This window comes from Mastigoproctus giganteus, chromosome 5, assembly GCF_048544385.1.
Source record: "Mastigoproctus giganteus isolate SK-2022 chromosome 5, ASM4854438v1, whole genome shotgun sequence".
Taxonomy (NCBI): Eukaryota; Metazoa; Arthropoda; class Arachnida; order Uropygi; family Thelyphonidae; genus Mastigoproctus; species Mastigoproctus giganteus.
Genome location: NC_143579.1, coordinates 50009517 through 50031629, shown reverse-complemented (window position 1 = coordinate 50031629; position 22113 = coordinate 50009517).

Here is a 22113-nt window from a genome sequence, read left to right as displayed (position 1 = left end):
AAAACAAATTAATATTAATATCCCAGCGTCAACCTTAATTTTTTTTTTTGTTTTGTTTCTAATGGAACTTGATACCGTGTCTATTACTTTGGTTTTAAAATTATTTCCACAAAACTTATTCCAGCACTAACTTCCTCTCAGTACTAACTTTGAAGACGTGTTAATGATTTTTTTTAACAGAAAAAGCCGACGAAAGAATTTAGATTAGAAATCGATGTTTAAAAATTAATTCGTCGAATTCTTGGAAATCATTCTTGGAATAAAATAGATAAATTCTATTTGTATTAATTTTTCCCCCAGTAACTGTATTTTCGTTGGACTCAGGCACAGCGCCTAAAGTGCCTAAGGGGTTCACATCTGGTGAGTATGGGCTTGGCACACCCAGGGTCCTGAGCCGGACATCATCATTCTTCTCTTTCTTGGCGATTCCCTTCTCTCTCTCTCTCTCTCTCTCTCTCTCTCTCAGGGTAATTCAGAATTATTATTTTTTTTTTTTTTTTTTTGGCTGGTGCAGCATAAGCCTTAAGCTTCCTGGCACCATATGGCTAATAATAATAGACACACGACCCTGCTCACAATGAGTTAACAACAGAGGCGAATTGGCCCAGGCGTGCGAACGGCGATCACTACCAGGAGTACCAAATTTGCGTCATCGACTACTAGACAATGACCCCCATAAGTATTTTAGATAGAGCCAAAATTGTTGGTGACCATTGGGGCGAAAACTTCCCGATACAGCCCTGGTTGACAGAGTTTCTTACGTTATAATTATAAGTACTAAATTCAAAATAATTTTAAAGTACGTAATTTGATGTTTTTACTGAAAATAAAATCAAGCCTTCATTAGATATATTCCTATAAAATTGTCCCAAGACAAAACATGAAGCTGCAGCCATGGATGAATAGATTTCATACTCGCCCTCATGTGCAGCAAAGTTGGTATAATCACCATCCTCCTTTCTGAAAATCGGAAAGATCATCTCTCTTTCATTGAAACGATCAACTATGAAGCCCCAGGAAAGAGTACAGCATTCATCTGATATCAAAGAACTTGTGGTAATACCATGGGATAACTTACATTATAGGTGACATACTTTTTTAGGCGTATTATATAACCTAGAACATATTGTACCGTACATAATATGTCTGTATATTGAGTGTGCGGTTATCGTTTTGCTGGATGAAAACTCGATTTCCTCGGATTCGACAACTTCTTCCATGTTGCTAAAAAAAAAAACAGCCTACAAAAATTGCTCGCGTCATTGGCAGGATACGTCAATCTATGTAATGTTTTTCCCCTCCACCACTGTCTAGTTCCTGCTGTCGATGTTGTTTTACTTGAGTTTTAGGCGCATCGGTGAGTAAGGCCATATTGGTCCGTGTATACTGTCTGTAAATTGCATGTGTTCTGTGGTCGATTTTCTTTTTGCTGGACGAAAAACCCGACATTTCGGGAGAAAAAACCATGCTGCCCTGCCCTTGTCTGAGACCGACTAACTCAGCCACATTATGAAAAAGGCCCAAAAAAATTCCTTATGTCATCGACGGTCTCGAACTCAGGCCGCTTCTGTCGGGAGTGTGGAGTACAGTGATTCTACCAACTGTGCTACCCACAAGGGCTCTAGTTTCTGCCAACAAAACATTGTAACTGTCACAAAGAACTGACTTTTTTTTTTTTTTTTATTTATTACAGATTGGTTGCTGTACGATTAGCAACTTAGACTATATTGCCATGTCTGTAAATTGCATGTGTTCAGTAGTCCATATCCTGTTTGCTGGATGACAAACCATGCTAACCTCATCTGAGACCAACTAACACTGCTACGTTGTGAAAAATATCCATAAAAATTCTTTGCTTCATTGCGAGATTCAAGCTCTGGTCTTTTTCACTTGGTATGGGAGGATGATAATTATAACCACTTGCTACCCACAAGGGGGTCATTTAAATTAATGAGCTCCTGCTCGTTTATGCGCTTCTGCTCGTTTATGTTTCTCAGATGAGAAAAACTTGGAAAGCGCTGACGCAAAGCTAGGCGACTAAACACCTTAGGAAGGGATGACCTAACTGAGATGTAGAAGGCCCTGAAAACAGTGACTAAAATGAATGAGGGAGGTATATTTTTACTGAAGCGAGACAAGATAAGGGAGATACAAGTATCAAATCTAGGCAGCGATAGTCAGCTCAATCTCATAACATTTAACTTTGGAGACTAGATTGAATATTATTAAAAAGTATCTCATTAGGACTACATGAGAACTAATTCATATGCCCATATGTTATATGGGCATATGGATTAGTTCTTACCAACGCCTTACTACTGCGCATGCTAACAACATTCATATCGTGCGGTAAGTTGTGCTTCTTTAAGTGAATCCGTGTTTTAACCCTTCGGCGGCAAAATGAGTGATCGTAATTTAGAGCAAAGAACTGTTATTGAATTTTTAGTGAAACTCGATAAAAAAAAGGGTGCAGAAACGTTGGAGACGTTACGAAAAGTGGGGATTAACCATCAGTTAGCCACGTGTGTATGAATGGCACAAACGGTTTAGATTCTTGTTGTCCACGACAACAAGAAGCCAACGACAGACGACAACGTTGAAAAAATTCGAGAGATCGTGCGCCAAGGACGTCGGATGAGTATGCAACTAATCACAGAACAGTTTCACTTAACAAAAAAACAGTTAGAACAATTTTGACAAATGGCTTTTCATCATGACAATGCGCCATGTCGTTCCTCTGTTGCAGTGAGAGAGTATTTAACGAAAATAAAGATCACAACATTGAAGTACCAGCATTATCCGCCAGATCTGCCACAGTGCAATTCTTTTCTGGTCCCAAAAATTAAATCCACCTCAAAGGAAAACCGTTTATCCCAGGGGGTCACATCTCTCTCTCTCTCTCTCTCTCTCTCTCTCTCTCTCTCTCAGGGTAACTCATAAATATTTTTTTGGCTGGTGTTGTAGCATAAGCCTCAGGCTTCCTTGCACCGTATGGCTAATAATAATAATAATAATAATAATAATAATAATAATAAGCTAGCAAGGAAATACCAGTTGATCGAAGAAAATGTACCGTACTACAAGTACGAACCCCAGGCAGTACTAGAGACCCCAACCCACAAGCTGTACTAGGACCGCGCCATAATAACGGATAGGACAATCCCGCACAACAGACCGGACATAACTCTTGTGGACAAGATGGAAAAGGCTATCTGATTGACATAGCGGTACCCAATACTGGCAACCTGCAGAAAACCCATGGGGAAAAAATCAGGAAGTACACGAACATAAGACAGGAGATCAAAGAGATGTGGCATATGCAAGAAGTAACGACCATCCCGATCATCTTGTCAACCACAGGTATGGTGCCAAAGACCCTAAATAACAGCATGGCAGCAATAGGTTCTCCCAGCGAACACCTACAAGGAACTCCAGAAAGTTTCAATCCTGAACATCTGTAGGATAGTCAGAGAGTTCCTCGACCAACATTAACACCAGACATAACAACAACACCCTGTGTACTTGGTAGCAATACCCGTCACGAGGTGGAACCTCCAATCAGGGAGAAATAATATAAGAGCAATAATAATAATAATAATAATAATAATAATTTAAGGACTTAGCAGACATTCAGAAGAACACAACGTTGCAATTAAAGGTAGTATCTTCCGAGGACTTCCGCCGCTGTTTTAGATCCTGGAAATCGCTAGTAGAGCGCTGCATAGGAAAACGCTGCTGGAGAATACTTTGAAGGGGATAAACATTGAAATTGTTGTATTTAAAATAATAAATTTTTCTCGTTACTTTTTAGACGCACCTTGTATGTCCAGAGAGAGCGGGTACTGTCTGGTTGACAGACTAAAGATCGCCTAAGTCACCAACTTGGTGATAAAAAAAAAAAAAAAACCTAAAAGTTCCTCGCTTCATTAACGCAAATCGAATTTGGCCCTTTTCCACCCGCTGTGAGAAGGACAATGATCATAACTACTGTGCTACACGGACGAGTTGAATATTATTGGAATAAGTGCTCCCCCCCCTCCCGAATTATTGAGGCGGTAAATTTGATAAAGCTAACAGCTCAATCGGTATATTAGATTGCCATCTGTCATTTGTTTGGAATGGTCTGAGTTCGATTACCGATGATGACTTGAAGAATTTCTAATCTCTTCAATCGAGGCAATAGTTAGCCAACTGCAGGTGAAGAGAGTTTTTATAATTTTTCATTAGACAGAATAACAGATCGGTCGGCCCTGGAACACACGACATATGAGGATTTGAAAATTAAAGAATTAAAGGAAGTTCTTAAGAAAATTCATCAAACACTTTAATATTTTTGTGAGAATGACCCTCTTCACGGTCGTGCAAAAAAAGTTAAGAGCGAAGTTAAAGACTTTATTTGAAAAAAATACTGCAATAAAAACAAACAACTCTGGATTCTTTCTTCATTCATAAAAGTGAAAAATAATGTAACTTCAATAAACTTTAATTAACCTTACATTGTTCGAATATTATAATAAAAAATGTCTAATAAAATATTTGCCTCATTTTTCAGTTCCCTCAATACATTTTTTACTATATAGGGTGTCTCAAAAATATCGGTACAAACGTTTAGGGGAGGTAGGTAACATCTAAAGGAATGTGAATCTCATAGGAACCAATAACCGGAAACGTCACCCTAAGTCGATACACGGCGCTGTTCATCAGTTCGCGAGAGGGAAAATTTCCAGTTTACTCATTAAAGCAGTAGTTGCCGCACGAAGAGCATGCATCGATATATGAACTGTGAGCTGGCAGACATGCACCTAGTGTATGGATTAGCAGAGGGCAATGGACGAGCCGCTCAACAAATTTAGGGAGAACGCTTCCCAGACAGCCATGTACCTGACCACCGTTTGTTTGCGCGTGTGCATCAAAATTGTGCGATTATGGGTCATTTATAGATAACAGGAGTAGTGCGGGCAGACCACGTTCGACGCGAACTCCCGCCTATGGAAGAAAGCGTGTTGAATGCCGTCCAGAATAATCCTACTACCAGCACACATGCCATTGCCTCTGCCTTAGGAGTGTGTCGTTGCAGTGTACAACGTGTCTGGCACCACGATTCCTTACACCCACTTTCATCTCCAAAGGGTTCAGTTACTGCTCCACCAAGGTCATCCTGCACGTGTAGCTTTTGTGCAGTGGTTTCTCCAAGAAAGTGTTCAAGACTTGAATTTTCCAGCCTATGTTTTGGTCGCGGATGAGGCTTATTTCACTCGGAAAGGCTTATTCAATCGGCACAATGCTCATGTGTGGGCTCACGACAACCCACACGGTGTGCGCCCCCATGCGGCACAACATGGCTTCGCAATAAATGTGTGGGCAGGTATGGTCTGTGACTGCTTAGTCGGCCCATACCTGTTACCATCCCTCATGAACTCCGCTAAATATCGGATCTTTCTTGAACAAGTTCTACGAGGGTTACTTGACGATGTTCCAGCAAATGTGAAACGCAACATTTGGTTTCAACATGACGGGGCGTCTGCCCATTATTTAAGGTGTGTTCGTGACCATTTGAACAGGCGTTTTGGGCGTCGATGGATTGGCCGTGGTGACCCCGTTGCCTGGCCCCCACGCTCACCTGATTTATCGAGCCTTGATTTCTTTCTGTGGAGGGGGCCCCTCAAATCTATCGTTTATGAATCGCCTGTGGAGACGGAAATAGATCTCGTGGCGAGACTCGTCTGCGTTGCTGCTACTGTCAAAGAAACTCCAGATGTGTTCGACCGTGTCCGCCAATCCATGCTGCGTCGGTGTCACGCATGCATCGCGTCTCATGGTGGAACCTTCGAGCATCTGTTGTAACATCATGAAATGCATCCATCTTGTACTCCATTGTTAATATTATGTCAAATAAATGTTTGCCACTAATTACTGTCTTGTGTCATTTCTGCTTCTTGTGCCTCTGCTACTAATTTCCCTTGACGTTTCCGGTTATGGGTTCCTATGCGATTCACATTCCTTTAGATGTTACCTACCTCCCCTGAACGTTTGTACCAATATTTTTGAGACACCCTGTATACAAGTATATACAGGGGGTCCTAATAATAATAATAATAATTTAAGGACTTAGCAGACATTCAGAAGAACACAACGTTGCAATTAAAGGTGGTACCTTCCAAGGATAATTGGTTCCAGAAAATTCCACTTAAAAGGAATCCACCTAAAACCGAGACCAAATTTTCGTAATGTGTATTATGTACTTGTACATAGTAAAAAATGGATTGAAGGAACTGAAAATGAGACAGTTATTTTCTTTTTCATTATTGATCTTTTGCCATTGATCTTCAACATGCTTCTGACCTCTTCGGTAGCGCAGTGGTTAACGATTGTGTTCTTTTGCAAAGTGTGGAAAAGGACAGTTTTCGAATCTTTCAAGATGGTGGGAATATTTTTACGGCCCTTTTTTTCATGTCGTTGCCTGTTTAGTCAATGGGAGAACACACCAGTAAATCGATCTTCGCAAGCTCTCGAAATGTCCAGCTTCAGCCTGAATGCATGCTTGAATCCACGAAGTGATTTTCTCACATCGATTATTGCGGAATACCGCATGTAGAGCAGATTAAAGCAGCGCTTCCTGAGTCGATGGCTTAGTCTCGTATATTATGCTGGACAAAAGGAATCATAATTTGGCTGAATCGACTCAGTCGAGTTATTACAGAAAAGTCACAAGTTATAAATTACTTTAATATAAGTTATAAGTTGTCTAGTTGTCTTTATAAGTTACAGCTCTTACTCCTCAATTTATATTATTGCAAAACACTCTAGCATCATCTACAATCTTCTATGATATTGAAACAATATTCCCACTTTTTAGTATTATTCTAGAATACATTTAGGAATCTTCTGCACCTTTCTGAAATATTCTTGAATATTATAAAAATTTCTTAAATATTTTAAAAATATTATTTCAGTTTTTTTTTAGCAATAGAAAATATTTTAATAAAACTTGGTAAACATGTTGGTCCTATTTTAATAAAAAAACTGAAAATTTAGAAAAATGAAACGTGATTTTAAACTTTTAGATGGGAGTGTATGTCATCATTCAGCATAGAGACAGCAGTGGCCAGTGGGTGAAGAATTTAATTGAATCACTGATTTCAGTCACTGATGGTTCAAATGATTCAATACCTACTTGCCCGTGGGAAAGGACAAGTAACTTGATACATTGTTGTAACATAGCGCTCAGTGCAGGCATGCTCTTTGTGATCTGGGGAATCCAGTTTGATAGTCCCAAGAGCCAATCCAGCCTTCATGTTTTTTTTTATGGGTGGGTAAGCGTATAGGAAAATAAAACATCCATCCAAAAATATCTTCCCAATTATTTTTAATATAATTTATTATTACAAATGGAAATGGCAAATTAATATTCCCTTCTCCGAGAATCAGCTTTCGCCTATTCCACGTACTGATTGTGTTCTTTTTTTTTTTTTTTTGTTTTTGTTTTCATGACAAACCCAAAAGGTATTAGGACCTACAGTACTTAGTACCGTGCGTGAATGAAGGTTGAGAAGATGAAATGTTTGTTTTATTTCAATATTGTTTCAAATTCTAATTCGAGAAGCACGAATTCTTTGCCAGCCTAAGAATTTGATTGCACATTTATTTTATTCATACAACATGAAAAATTCCGATGGTTTGTATTTTATTTCTTCAAGCATTGTAATTAATGCATGGATAAAGAAAACATAAAGCACTGCTATAAAATTGCGCATTAAATCACAAAGACATGATAAAACTGCACATAAAAATTACAAAGACATTATAAATGCATAGACTGCAGCAAATACAGTACAGTATAAAAGAACGTAAAATTAAATTATGAACACGTGACTCTGTCTCTGACAGAATGGTCGATTCGTTAGGTGTTGGGAATGGGGAAGAACATGCCTGATAAACTGGTCATTCAATCAGCACATAAACAAATAGTTAGCTTTTTTTTTTGTTTTCTTTTTTTTTACACAGCGTAAGGAATAGTTGTTATTCTGGAGATGGTATCCCACAAGGATACCATCTCCAGAATAACAACTCCAGAATAATAAACAACTCCAGAATAATAACCATTTCCAGAATAACGAATTCACGCAACCGAGGACCTGGTTGAGGACATAGTGTGTTCGTTACGCGGTGCCAGTGGTTTCACATAAAACCGCACGCCTGGTAGCGAGAATTAATGTTTGGTCCATCGGTCTTCGTTACCGGGACTGGACTGAGGGGAGCCCATTGTGCTGGGATTTAGGATCGTTTTCAGTCGCGGGCCCGGATGCATTGTACCCGCTGCATCCACCTCAGGACCACCCGTGGAATGGAGCACCACAAAGCTTACAGTATTTTCAAATGAGTATCGATGGAAAATAACAAACAATCGCTCACTTGGATAGATACACACCTGTATGAAAAGTAATAGTCTTCAAAATAGAACTGAATATAAATGGAAAGTAGTTCTGACTACTTGGACGTTTTGTGAATATTTTTCTATAATTCCGGAAATATTTTTATAACCAGGCAGCTTTTCATTTTATAATGGGGTGCAACTGAATGTAAGGCAGTCTTACATAAAAAAAGATGCTTTTGCTACAATATTTTGTAAACTTTTTTCCATCGGATGGAGAAGTGCACATGATCTCCTGAAACTAGAAAATGTCTACTAAATATTTTTTTATAATAGTATTTCCGTCCCACCTAACAGATGCAATTTTACAGCGTCAATGGCATGTTAGAGGAATATAGTTCTATATATTCCTAATAGCTCTTAAAATGCACTGTAATAAACACGGAGAACAAGATTACGGGATGGGTCTAGATATATTCATCTCTAAAAATTAGGCTTTGTGTTTGATTTAAAAGCATGAGAAAAATGCTTACCGAAAAGAAAACTCACATGGGATGAAGAAAAATCATACAGGTGTATGATTTACAGGTGTAGCTCTCTGATTATGTAGCATTGCTGCACCTTTACAGGTGCAATGGAGTCAAAAAACAAAAGTGTGATTTGTCTCCACAGCACAAATGAAGGAACTTCTACATGTCGCGGTCCTTTGAGCCCTAAAAATCAGTCGCTAATCACATTTAAACAAGAGACTATTAAACAAAGTGCACAATAATTAGATTTCATATTTCTATAATTATAAATACAGTATAATTTATTCAAATTTACTTGCTTTTAAGTTTGTACGTACCACAGAGAGTGTATAACTTTTCGACGATTTTTTGTCATAACAGTGATATTCACTTGCAACTTTTTAGTCTTTTGACAGAATATGCCATTGTAAAACGGAAGTAGGTTGACAATCAAAGCAGAGTCCAAACAAGATAATTTTTAATAATGTTTGTAATGTTTTCTTCATATAAAGAATCATATGAAGAAAATAGAAACATATGTAAAGCACTATTCCAGAGAATATGATCTCGTAGTAAATAAGTTTATGGATCAATTTCTTTCGTACTAGTACCAGCCATCATTTTGTAAACCAGTTCAGAGCAGGATGTTGCAGATAGGACATATTTTATATAAATCTTACGCTGTCTTTAATATCGCTACTTAATAAAAAAATCTATAAATGGCTAGTTAAAAATGCTCTCGAAAGATAAGAAGAGAAAAAAATCAATCCTCTTCACCTTAGTATTAAAAAAAAATGACTTGTAGAACAGACTACGTTACAATAACAAGTGAATTTCATCCAGTAACTCGTTCCAAAACCATATTATTCAGTTATAAAATACTTTCGGCAATCTAGTGTTATTATCGGATACAACAAATAGGTGTACCGCTTGCGCTCACGTTGTAGGTCCAAGTGTTATTACTTTTTTACAATTCGATAAAATGGATTCACAAAATGCAATGGATCGGTACGTTAAAATAACAAGTAAATTTCTGTTATATCACACTGGTATGCGCTATGTAAAACTCCTGAGGGATACTGGGGCTGCAATCTCTTATAGAGATGTTGGAGCTCTTCAAGTCCTGCGTTTAATAATCACTGATAATAAAACGGGATTACTCATACAACATTTCATGCCAAGTGAAGTAACACATTAATCAAAGCGCAAGCGACAAGTTTCGAGTCGATTGAATCCTGAGCACTGCAATCGATTAACATAGGATAGACCTGAATTATAGGGCAATAATCGTTTAGAGAAATGTCCTTGAACTGGCTCAGATTGAATTATGTTCGAAATAAACGTGGATTCCATTCGGTGCTGAAGAGGTATGTATCTGACGTACACTGCCCTCTCAGAAGTTTTCGAATGCTAGTAATGTTGAATAAAATTTACTTTCCAATCGACAGCACTGAAAAATTATTTCTTCAGTTCAAAAAAGAGATTTAGCTGGGCAAAGATCCAGAGGGGGTCTCATTCAATTGCTCTGTGGTCCACGAACGATGCACAATGCACTACTGCAAACGACATTTTAGGTGACTATGTGGTCCACGAACGATGCACAATGCACTACTGCAAACGACATTTTAGGTTCGTTATTATGGGGCCTATGCCATCTTCAGGGATGATGTAACCATCCTCTTCGGGGTTTCACTGATCCTTGTCCATCAGTTTCCTTGGCCTAACGGATCACGATTTAACTGCTGCATCATCCAAGGTTGTTCATTTTTTCACAACATACACCATTACTGACTTTGGAATGTTCTAACCTGGATCATGTATCGACAAATTACTGAGATGGCGACTGATGATCATAACTCTTTAGAATTCTGAAATTTCCTTCCACGACTCATACTGGCTTATAATTGATATTTCTAACATTTTTTAGATATTATTATTAATTATTTTTATACCTGTTTCTTATATGTGCAAATTCGGGAGTTCCAACACTTTTGAGAGAATAGTGCATTCAATGTCATATCATTCATGTCTTTAACATTAACATCTTATCTCCACAAAGATTTGAAAACTATTTGAAAATTATTTGAAAACTGAGCCCTGCAATCCCAAATACTTTTTTGGTGGAAAATGTATATGGTAAAATTTAAGTGTTTTTAAACATAAAAAATCTAGAGTCTTTTAAAAAAATTACGCCTTCGCGAATAGTACAATGGCAGCAGTAGCCGAATTCTCAGAGGGTGTGGAAATGGCTTGAATTTGAATCTCTGTCAATCAGACGAGAAATTTTATGGGCTTTTTTTCGTGGTGGAGTTAGGCGGGCGTTTGCATGTCTTTCTTTTTTTTTTTTTTTTTTTCTCCAGTAAACTCAAGTTTTTTCCCCCTCTATTAAACAACAAACCGACTGAAGAATACGTATAGTTATAGACACAACATGCAGCCGCCTCGTAGCTTTAGTTGCTTTGGCGATTAACATATACCTAAAAAGCTGTAGTCATCACTTAAAACAAAATTATTAAAGTTTCAAACTTCCGTGAGGATCTGAGTGACGTAAATACAAAACCCAGAATTTTTCATTAGAATTTTTTTCGAAAGAGAAATTTTCAAATAGGAACTGTGATAATCGACTAATTTAAATTAGTTGATATCAATTTTAGAATAACATATAGAAAGTAAAGAATTATATGAATGCATGAATAAAGGAAATTCGAGCATGTGCCCTGATAGATTCAACCAAACACGAGTATCACTCATGGATACGGAAAATGAAAGTCTAAAAAATTCAAAAACAATATATATTGATCTACCATTTACTGTATGGTACGACTCATCGGTAGAATCTCTCTCCATCCATTGTCTTTTAACCTTACATTTTTTTTTTTTTTTAATTTCCTTATATCCAATAACTTGTAATTTGAGTTTCATAAATAATAGATATACTTCTATATAACAGTTTGGAATAATTTAAGTTATTAATTTTACAAATTATACTTTTACTAATTATTGAAACAGTATACAAAGTACAATGAACATTTTCCACTCTATATAGCATCCATTTCGCGAACGGCAAGTTGCCAAATGGATCTCGGCCATGAGTAGGTCACTGGTTTATGAAAGCGTGTGAAGTTCAAGAGACCAACTGATTGAGGGACGTCTATTTATATTCAGTTCGGAAGGGTGTAAAAACAAGACTAGACGGAAGGCGAGGAGGAGAGAGACAGTTGACTAACCTTGTAAATGCACAACAGAAGTTGTCTTGTTAAGAACTCTTTCGTGGAGGGAATAGATTTGCGCAAAAAGAACTTCTGAGAGATACAAACTATAATGTCTTATATAAACTTACAAAAAGATTTATGAAATCCAGAATAGCCATTCGGTTGAATATTTCCATAATGTGGTGTGACTAATAGTACTGCTCCTTCCAGATCACCTGGCAATCAAGACTGACAGAAAACCCGCTTCTTAGGGAATTCATAATAATATTTGCGATTTTTACTGCTATTGGTAGTAAGGCCTTTCAAAACAGCGTACAGGAGATAAGTGACATAATCCCGAACAACCAATTTAGGATACTTACAATTCTGAATTGGCTGCTCAGGATGAGGTAGTAAGTTTAGGAATTCAGTATCAATATGTCAAGAACAGTCAGATCTTTTCCATTCCAGTCGATGTCTGAAGGAATGGAACATTATAGATAGTCCTGACTTGGATTAGTTTCTTAGTCTTCCCCAGCTCATGATATGTTTCGTTGTTTCGAATCAACAAACGTATGACATTTATTGATGCTGACGGATCCAAGCGTGTTTTCCTTATTATCAGATATAGGTCACATAAAATTAACTACTTATAAAATCTATTTAGGATGCGATCCGAAACATCCAGAAGAGGAGGAGGATAACCTTTGCTCTTTTGGCATCCTCTTCAGGTAGTCTATATTCCGTCACAGAGGGAAACACACACGTGACTTTCAGCATCCTACCGTAAGGTTATTTTGAGGATAGGAATCCATGACGCCATCGTCGGCGTGCGCAAGTGAGGTATTGATCGAAAAGTCGTGCCCCCTACCGTCGACGTATAGGAAAGGAGAAACTGGAAGGAGCGGCTAGTTAATACATACACCGTTGTTGACTACAGCCTATTTCCCTTTCAAGTTCACATATCTTTCCACTAATTTGTGTCACCGGAAGATTTAATACGATTCCAACATGGACGACCAGTTGAGGCTTAGTGAAATGGGTTATTTAAACGTTCCTAGTAGAGATAGGTCAAAAAGCTCTTCGCCAGCGGATTCACTTGCATCTTCGGCTACTGATATTTCCACCTTGCCGATTACCGGTAGAGATCACCACAAAGATGAATTCGTAAGTAAATGCGCCGTTATTAAATTTTCTTGCTTTCGCTAGTGGAATTCCAAAATATCACTATACTGATTAAATAACAGTATTGAATATTTCGAAATTGAAATAATATATAACATTTAATATCTAAAATTAGCTCTAATATTGAAAAAAAAAAAAAACATTTAATAAATAAATAAATATTATTTAAGACATCCTTTACCGGTAGAGTATTGTTAGCTTTGCCTCATCACATTCGCTCCACTCTGGGAAGTTCGTCTGCTCGTTTAACAGTTTTTGTAAAGCGTGCTTATTGACATTTGAAAAATTTGTGATACAGTGTATAAAATATGAAATTCAGTTTTTGCCTGAATTTTCTTTTAAACTTCTTAATTTCAGTGTTATTTTTTGATACATTTTTTCTTTTTATCCACTGTGCTAGAAGCAAACCAAGTAAATAAAAAAATACAAACAAGTGCATGCATGGGTAAGTAATAAGTACATAGTTTCCAGTTAATCTTAGTTTGAATTACATGTAATAAAAATTCTATATGAAAGATCTGTGCTTATAAGAATTTGTATAATGTAATTTCTTATTACATTATTAATTTAAGTTTATTTTCAATGGAATATTTCTATTACTGTTGTTGTATTCTATGATATATACGTAAAGCAGGCCTGTGGTAACAGTTACGAGATTATGGGCAAATTACAAGACAAGCAGACAAATCTTCAAATAAAGAAGCCTTGTGGTTGCCTTCCGATCACAAATAAGCTATTACAATATTAAAGAATAATTGGCACGTCTCATAATTAATTCGACAAACCGAAAACATAAAAAGTAAAATGAAAACGTAAACTAAAGTAAGCCAATATAATTATGGCATAAACAACTGCTGGCAGTTTTTGAAACCTTAGAAGGAAACTGTCTATTTTTTTCGCGAAAGGTAAAAGCAGGTTTTCTCCGTTTGCATTTTAAATTTGAAATCTAGTTTGTATTAAGAAGCAAATATTTTTTGATAGACGCTTCAGAATGTAGTGGAGGTTTGCGACATAGGCTTTATGTATTTTCACTCATCAGATAAAGATTATTATCATCATTATTCAAATGACTGTTACGTCAGGGGTTCTCAAACTGTGGGTCGCAACCCTGGTGGTGGGGAGAGGGGGAGTGTTGTGCGCTACTTAGGGATTAGTCGCATTTTTTTTTTTTTTTAACTTTTCCTCAGGTTTGAAATGTGATTTTTTTTTTCCAGTGCAAGCTTTAATTTTAAGTTATGAGGTTCTATCACGATTTTCTGATATATAGATTAAAATGTAATTATTAAAAGTAAGTTATTTACTTATTTCTTGTCAAAGTCTAACTCAAATGAAATCATTTGTTTTATTTTTTAGGAGTCGCACAAAAAAAATTATTTATCATTTAAGGGGGGTGCGCAGTAATTATTTATCGTTTTAGAGAGTTGCGGTATCTCAGAATTTGAGGACCTTTATAAAACTCGAATGTTATTAAAGTTTTATGTAAGTTATTGTAGTTTTAGTATACTTTTATAGTTTTAATCGTATAGAAACTCCTCTTTTTTTAAACTTGAGAATCACTATTGAAAAATTACTACCCTCTTACAATTTGTTGTAAGAGGAAGGAGTAATGCTGTTTACTTTTTCTAAGTACCACTTCACAAGAGATTGTGAACCACTGATCTTTTGTACACTGAGTAACCAGTTTATTAAGTACATCCAGTCATCTAAGGAATCGACGGCTCTATCAGAAGACGGTAATGTGCAGGTGCGTCGAGGGTCGGAGCAGATCAGTTGCCCAGGAGGCGGATCAGCTCTTATTAGAGAGAAATTGGAGGGAAAGGCGAATCTGGTGATACTTTTTTGCTCTAGATCCCGTGATAGATCTCGACGCTTGTTGTCATGAGTGTGATCCAGACTATATAAAAGAAAGTAGTCAGATAGCAAGGGTGTGTGTGTGTGTGTTGCCACCGTGCTGGGGATGTTCACAAAATAGTGTCCAGAGTGTATCGAGAATGGTCCAATAATCAGTAAACATTTAGCCAGTGACGGTCCCTGTGGATGGAGATAGTTTGTTGATGTCAGAAGCCGAGAGGGATAAAACCGAACTGTGCAGTTTTGTTTTTTGTGCAGCATTTTGTTTTTTCTGTGCAGTTTTCTGTTTTTTGTGCATTATACCTACGGCTACTTAGTTTTGGCTGACTAGTGTCAGCCAAAACTAAGCAGCCGTAGGTATAATGGACACAACAACAACAATGGCATTGGGCAGTAGAGTAAAAAAATTATGGAGGTCCTGAAGTCTCGAAACTTTATTAGACAGTTGGACAGACAACTTGAGTATTCGAGTTGTCTGTCCAGCTGTCTAATAAAGTTTCGAGACTTTAGGACCTCCATAATTTTTTTACACTATGTCATGTATCAAAATCTAGCTATTTGATGTTTCATAACCGCTAAAATGTGTCGGGCAAATGCTTCAGTGAATAATCCATTGTTCTATTTCAAAGGCGTATAACCCCAATTACGTGAAAATTTCAACTTATATGAAGTAACCTTAATAAGATATTTCCAACAAAAAACACACAGATTTTTTTTAAAACAATGAATTAGCTGATTTCGACTACTCAAGTTGTCTGTCCAACTGGACATTAGAGGAGTGAAAAAAAAGTTGCGTGATCCGACGAATTTCGGACCAGGCAACTTTATTCACTGACAACAGGCCTGGCGTATGGAGACAGTAATTGAATCTAATGGAACTAACGTGCCAGCATTACAGGCTGGTGGTAGAAGTTTAATGGCTTGGGGAGTGTTTTCGTGGCACACGTTAGGGCTCCTGATACCAGTGGATCAACGTCTGAATGCCACAGTGACTTAAGTATTGTTACTGATCAAGTACATCCCTTCGTGTTCGCAGTTCATCCATCCGGTGATAGTTATTTCCATCAAGATAATGTGCCATGTCGATCTGAGGGTACTGTGAGATTTGATTGAGTCTGCATGTGCAGGCATCTCTTTTGAAAACGCTTTCAGCACCTTGGTAGTCCATATCCCGTCGACTTGAAGCTGCTCTAAGGGCTAAAGGAGGTGCTACTCGCTTTTAGGTCGGTGTACTTAATAAATTGGCCACTCAGCGTAGAATACTAAATTACCTTGTGTTACAACCAATGATGCAAATCCCGCAAACTTGAACCTAGTATAAGCAAGCAGGCATATGACATATTATTAGACGCTTATGATTATGATTATGATTATTATTAGCTATATTTATATTTTCGTTGTTTATTGCAGGTAAATGTCAAAACTTAATTATCTTTGCCTGCTATTAGTCACTAAGAATAGTAGTAATGTGATTTAAGTTTTAATTTATGTTTTTATAATTTCCTTGAAACCGGAACAAAGAAATAAATTCATAATAAGAACGTGAGTTAAAGCTTATCAGGCTGAGCAAGCTAAATAGTAAATGGATCCATACAAACCACAAATATTTCTTTTACGTAGATTTTGGCACCAAAAAAAATGTTAGGAACTAATAAAAAAGTACAAAATTGTACCTTTTAACTTTAATTTTCAAAGCACCTTTATGATTAATGTATACTCTTATAATGTTAAAAACTGTTAGCAATACGTTATAATTATATCGTATTGTACTGTATATATACATTTAGTATACTAAAATATGCGCTGTTTTCATAGCAATTTGTTAACACTAAAGAAATTTATTCACAGTTAATACTAAACTGTTGACGAAATATTATTAGAAAACGATTTAGATATTTTTTATATTGGGCACACCTGTAGATAGAAATGTTTGCTAAATGGTAGAATACCAGGGTTTACTCTTTTAATTCATAAGAAAATAAAATATCTGAATTAGATAGTTCTTGTATTACACGTGCACAACTGCACGTAACTTTTCCACTGTTCTTGTACTACTGGATTTCTCCTGTCTGTATATTTTCTGTAGAATTTATTTGCTGTGAGTCAATAGGTCCACATTTTTCGAGTATAAAACGATCTAAAAGACAAATAAGAGTAATATCATATTATAGGCTAAAAAAAATAATATTATAATATAAATAGCATACACTGCATGTACAGTATATATGTTGTTGTTGTTTTATAACTTAACGATAAGAAATCTCTGAGATAATGAAAATGAATTATTACATATAATACAGATTTCAACAACGCATTAAAAAGAAAATTAATTCTTAGCGCTCGTGATAGAGAAATATAGAACAGTGATTTTTTTTTTTTAAGGAAAATATGGTGGACAGTATCTTTAAAGCTGACTTCGAATGTAAATCCCTGTTTTTTTTTGTTTTTTTTTTTGGTTGTTTTTTTTTTTGTCACACCCTTAGTTTGCAAGATATTTAATATTTTAGTGATCACTTACTCAGATTTTGGTCTGTCTGCATATTAGTTAGGCTGTTAATTAGGGAGTTCTGGAGTTTTATAGATATCGTTGCAGTTAGTTTCCAGCAGTTTCTAGACAATTCTGTCACCTCCTGTCCCTGCATGTCGGGCGGATATATAAAGCAAACTTCCTAGACAGGTCAATGAGTTGCAGTTAAAAGTGTGTGTGTGTGTGTGTTAACGAAGTTGCATATCAGTAAATTCTTGCGTTTTTTTAAGTTTTTCGTGTTAGTTGAAATTGAACATGCTATTAAAATGTCATGCCAGTGCGTTAATTAACCAGTTAGCTTTTGTTGTGTGCAGTAATTACACAGTTAAATCTTACAGACAGTCTATAATTTCCTTGTTAAATACAGCATATTAACTTCATTTGGGTAGTAAATTAGACGATCAGGACAAGAAGTGGACGCCTCCTATACGAGGTATGGCAATGAATTTCCCAGACTGAATGCAGTAAAAAAGAACACGAAGTGGAGGAGCTAAAAAATTATTTTATCTTTATTCAAAGTAATCACCACCTGATTGAATGCACTTATTACACCGTTCTAAAAGTTTCTGAAAAGAGTCAGCGAAGGCGTCCAAAGAGATGATGTTCGGCTTGGCAATTACGTTTTTCTTTATATTCTCAACATCCTGAAATCTCGAAACTTTGAGGACAGTTTCATCTTGGGACAGAGGAAGAAGTCTGCTAGTTGAACAAATTGAAGATCTCTGCAAGTAAGACCTGCTTTATGGTTTTCAAGAAATAATTTGATTATGGCAGACTTCCAAGAGTTCTTTTAGATGGAGTTCAGGTTCCTTATGTGGCTAGAACTAAGTATTTGGGATTAATCATAGATGACAAACGTTCCTTTTGCCGCATGTTTTACAACTGAATGAAAAGCAAGAAAACTTACTGCCTTCATTGCTAGGATTTCTCGTAAGGAGTGGGGATTGCATAAGAAGGTGTTGCCATTGTATTACAAGACTATTTTTTCTAGCGATAGTGGCATATGCGACTGTTGCTTGGATTACTGTGGTAACTAAAACCAAGATTCGATTGAAACTTTATCATGGTTCCAGCGCTCTATGTTTATCATGGTTCCAGCGCTCTATGTTTATCATGGTTCCAGCGCTCTATGTTATTAACAGCGCTCTATGTTATTATCAGTACCCAGAACTGCTTCTACAAATGCCCTACAGGTAATTGCTGGAACCATGCCATTGAATTTGTTTATTATCCACAGAGATTTTTTGTACAAATTGAAAAAGGGTATGTCGTTAACGTTTTTGGACATCAGAATTGATCTGGAGAATAATATTAAAGTAGAAAAAGAACGAATATGGAATAAATTAGTAGAACTCTGGCAGACCAGATGGGAAAGCAGTGGAGTTGGAGGTGTCATGAGGAAATATATTCCCCAGGGGAACTATGCGTTGTTACAATCTGTAGTACCCTGGTTTGCACTTTCCATGTATTCTTCTTTTTTGATAACGGGACATGGTTCACTTGGGGCAAAATTATATGAAAGAGGGTTGGAGGCTGATCCTTTTTTGTATTTGTGGCGAACAGGAGACTTGGATGCATGTAATTTTCTTATGTCAGGAGTATGAGGACCAGAGGCAGACATTGATGGAACTCATTCCTGGCTTAATGTGTGATACAGTACATTTACTTATTGAAAATCGGGGCTGCTTTAATGCGTTTCAGGATTTTTCAGCTGCTGTTTTTGCCAGAAGAACTGTTCTTAGAGCCTTTCTTTGAGGGGGCTAATCTGGTGACTGGATTGTCTCTATGGAATATCTTGTTGGACCCGATTCCTTGTGTCGGATCCGACATTTTGGAAAACATTACCTTCACCTATTGGATTCTAACTCTGGCTGACGGCTGGAGTGCAGAACCTGATTCATAGCGTTGGGTCTAGTGCTCTGGTTAGTTGTTTTTTGTGCTGCGATCAGGAATACTTCTGGATTTTGGGGTGCTGGACCTGATTCATTGTGTCGGGCCTGGTGCTATAGTAGTGGTGGTTCTGTTTTCCATGGTGGACAGTTGGACAACTGCTGGATGGTATCTTTGTTGGAGTTGATATTTCCGTGTTCAAGTGATTGTGGGACAGCAAATGAAGAGTGCTGGACCTGATTCATTGTGTCGGGTCTGGTGCTCTAGTGGTGGTTCTGGTGCTCTAGTGGTGGTTCTGTTTTCCATGGTGGTCAGTTGGGCAACTGCTGGATGGTATCTTTATTGGACTTTGATGTTCCAGTGTTACAGTGGTTGTGGGACAGCAAATGAAGAGTTATTCAGATGAACTGTGACTTTTGGAATTTCTGGCACCCAGCTGTATTACACTACTTCTGGTGGGTGCAGGATTTCATGCGCAAATTGGTCTACAGTTATAGTAGATCCAGGCCAAACAATATACGCTTCCAGGTCCTTCTGTAAAGATTCTGCACTATAACAGGCATCCAAGATGGAGTTGGGCTTATGCCTGGGAGCCACCCTGGTCCAAAACACATTTACGCGCGTGCGCACACACACACATGTTAAAAATTATGTAGAGTGCATTTAAATATATGTAAATATATCTTGTATATAATTTGATGTACATTAGTCTCGAGGCTGTATTTTGTGTAAATAAAGGAAAAATAAAAATGAAATGAAATTCTGGTGCTAGATCGTGAGATAACATGGATGGTTGAGCTGTACAATGCCATGTTTCTTCAGAAATGTCTTCACAACAAGTGCGCAGTGGGCGGAGACATTGTCGTGCAACAAGTACCAGCTGCTTTTCTCTCGAAATTGTGGCCTCACCCCAGAAATGCACTTCAATAATCTTTTAAGCGCCTACCTGTATGTAGAACGCAGCATTGCGTTCTACATACAGGTTTTTTTTGACAAACGCTCCGTTTGTCAAAAAAAAAAAAAAAAAAAAAACATAACCAGAATCGTCTTGATGTTGGACTTCTGAAAACGAAACTTTTTGGACCTTGGTGATGATTTTAAAGTCAACCCCATGCTTTGAGGCTTCGTCCCTGGCAGGAGCGGATTAAGGTCGGTTGAGACCCCGGGCGCAGAAGAAAATATTGGGTCCCTTAAAAAAAAGAGAGAGACAGGGAAAATAAAAATACATGTTAACCATTTTTTAAAATAAATAAAAAATATAATGTACTATTAATGTTTTATTTCCAATAAAATTTGAATATAATATATGTATAATATAATTAATAATAGCATAATAATAATCACAAAGTTTTGAACTAATAGTTGAACATATTAGTTTAACTATTAGTTGAACTAATATGTTCAACTAATTTGTTGGGGTTTTGCGTGGGCCCTTCAGAAGTCGGGGCCCAGGGCGCGCGCCCGGTGCGCCCGCCGTTAAATCCGCCTCTGGTCCCTGGGTCTTACTGAAACACCGAATACTCATATCCAGTATTACCGAATACTCATACAATCGAGGAAATTCGGATTGTCTTGACAAGTCTGGATGAAGTTTTCGCATGATGCACTCTTCGTTGCTTCTACCCATCCGTGAAGCTGTGCGGCACACATTTTTCATAGATCTACCTTTTCCTTAAATCTTTATACAGAATTTGACGAGTCGTCTATTCATATCCAATTCATCGGTCATCATTCTGAGGGGTTCTAATGACGATCTCTGCCACAATTTCCCAACTTTTGCAGCTCTGTTCTCATATCGAGAGATTGACGGACGCCCACTTCTTGGGTCATCGCAACCATCCTCACGTCCGTCTTTAAACCACTTATACCACACTGGTACGATTTAACGTTTCATCGCCATAAACAGTTTTTAACACTTCATAAGTTTTTGCTGCAGATTTTCACAGTTTAAAGCAAAATTTGACATTCGTTCGTTGTCCCATTGTAAAATCGTGACACGGAATGTTAACGCTACTAGCGAAGCTAGTTGTTACTTGCAACTTGTCAGCCTACTGGACAATCTCTATAGTACCATCTGTTGGAGGAAGTTTGAATTACAACGTGCCACTTCCTTTTATTTTCATACTCATCGAACATGACCGCAACAGCACCAGTCCGGGAACTTTATTGCCACACTTTGTATACTGCACTAATTGGCTTCGGGTCTCAGAGGATAATTAAAATATAAACTTAAAGTATCACTGGCATTCGTTGTTCCTGTAATGTGGAGGAAGCCTACCAATAATGTCAACGCTGCTATTTTCGCATAGCTCAAATTGTAAGACAGAAAGTGAAAGACAAAAAAAATTAAGTTTTCGAATATACTGTCAGCCATTAGACTAGTTAGTCACAATGACAAACATAGTGTTCCTGTTGCTTCAGAAACCTGATCGTTAGAAGAGGAAAACACAGATGACCAAATGAAACGGTTCGGATGAGTTCGGAATGAGGGTACTAGTGCCCAAAAGCAAAGAAGCACCATCTTAAGCGATCTTGTGCGTGATTTAACTCTATCTAAGACACAAGCAAATCTTTTGGAAACTATGCCGA